This window comes from Taudactylus pleione, unplaced genomic scaffold (assembly GCF_031769625.1).
Source record: "Taudactylus pleione unplaced genomic scaffold, aTauple2 ptg000095l, whole genome shotgun sequence".
Classification (NCBI taxonomy): Eukaryota; Metazoa; Chordata; class Amphibia; order Anura; family Myobatrachidae; genus Taudactylus; species Taudactylus pleione.
In genome coordinates this window covers 28,179,276-28,180,875 of record NW_028284497.1, presented here as the reverse complement: position 1 = coordinate 28,180,875, position 1,600 = coordinate 28,179,276, and positions in this window count along the sequence as shown.

The following is a 1,600-nucleotide window of genomic DNA, read 5'->3' as shown; positions in this document are numbered from 1 at the left end:
AGTATTATATACTGTATGTCCTGAATACAAAAGGAGTTGTTACATTTCTGTATCTTATGCTGGGCATACACTATACAATTATCTGTCAGATATCTGTCCAATCTGGCTGGTTAGAATGAAAACCTGGTAATGTATGGGAGCAAATGACAATCGACCATTTGTTCACAAACACTGGAAAATAGCCAAAAATGGTCGTTCAGACAAATTGGTTAAAACACATGAATTTAGCCAATTGAATAATTATTTTTGTCTGTTTTCCAGTGTTTAAAACCATATAATCAATTGTCATTTGCTCCCATACATTACCAGGTTTTCATTCCAACCAGCCAGATTGGACAGATATCTGACAGATAATTGTATAGTGTATGCCCAGCATTAGAGGAAGTCTTACCTAAACCCTGATAAAAGGGAGTGACAGTTCACACAATCAGGCTGCATATTCTACACACCTGGGTATATGAACACACCCCTGCACACAGTCTATGTGCCTCCTTAAACATATGACTACTATGGCTAAAGAACTTCTTTTGCATTGTCACAAGTTACTATCGCCTGGTGCTACAGCTGCTGTGGAACTACACATACCAGGATGCCTTGTGTTAGTATTGCCATAACAGTAAAACAGTGGCAGGGCATGCTGGGATGTTAGTTCCATATCAGCTGGAGCGCCGTACATTGCCTATCACTGATCTATTGCAGTCTCTAGATATGTCTAGCTTGTGAGAAATTATAGGTTAATATACACTGAATAACATTGTCAATGACACATTTGCTATTTTTGTTAAATACATTAGCAGTGTGAAAAACACCAGGCTAATAAAAAAAAAAAATCACCCACACTAACTCCTACAGAATTACTGGGATAGATGCAGCTTCCAAGGCGGCAGCTGTTGTGGAACATGTCTGCTAAAGGGTGGGTGTTGTATGTTATGGCAGAAATCAATACATTCAGACCTTGCTAAACATTCTCATTACATTCTCCTGCCATTGATGCTTGCAGTAGCTACTGCACAAGAACAAAACTGTATAACATATAAAATAATACTTTTTATTTCTTATTTGAACAATAAAAAAAAGGATTTATTTAAACTGAGTTGTATACTGAATACTGTGGACTTCCAGTATACAAGGATATTCACGGTTTGATGTACACACCATGTTTACATGATATAAGCACTTCTGTAACCACTTGCCGAGGCAATCCTTGTTGTCTGTACCTTCAAATACATTTTAGATATATTACTTATGGATTGATTTCAACTAGTGATTCATAATTACAGGTTAATTTATGTTATGTATGCAATTTCTTACACTTGTACCCGCTGCTGCAGCATGCACAAATGCAAAAAGATGCATTACAAGGGGGCGTCACAATGGGAGTGTGTGCCGCACATGGGTGTCACCCACCGAGGGGTGACACGAAAGTGCTGACTCCTCAGTGACAGGAGCCAGGTGCTGCACTGTAGCATTACGTGTAGCACTTGGCTCCTGACAGTGAGAGAGCCGGCACTTTGAAACAGACTTGTCCCTGAGGGCAGCCCGCATCTACCGGACCGTTGGAGTGACTAAAACAGGGGTTCGGGCCGTGAAGCCCTATATG